This window comes from Populus euphratica, unplaced genomic scaffold, assembly GCF_000495115.2.
Source record: "Populus euphratica unplaced genomic scaffold, PopEup_1.0 scaffold841.1, whole genome shotgun sequence".
NCBI lineage: Eukaryota > Viridiplantae > Streptophyta > Magnoliopsida > Malpighiales > Salicaceae > Populus > Populus euphratica.
In genome coordinates this window covers 16,892-17,210 of record NW_011500709.1, presented here as the reverse complement: position 1 = coordinate 17,210, position 319 = coordinate 16,892, and positions in this window count along the sequence as shown.

Below are 319 nucleotides of genomic sequence, written 5' to 3'. Positions count from 1 at the left end.
CTAAAGATAGGCAAATGGTTGAATTGATGTGCAATGGAACTTTTGAAGATAAAGACCCTGATGAAGCAATGGAGTACTTAGACTTGGTAGCTGAAAATGCTTAAAATTAGGACACTATAGGTACTTATGAGGCACCAGGTAAAACTCAACCTCATATATCTAGTGGAGATATGTGCAACTTTAGGGATGATAATAACCTCCAAGCTAAGTTTGCATCTTTAGCTAGAAAAGTCGAGGCACTAGAATTGAAAAAGAGTGGTCAATTAAAATCTGTTGAAAACATTGTGTGTCAAATATGTGAAACAAATGAACACTCAAC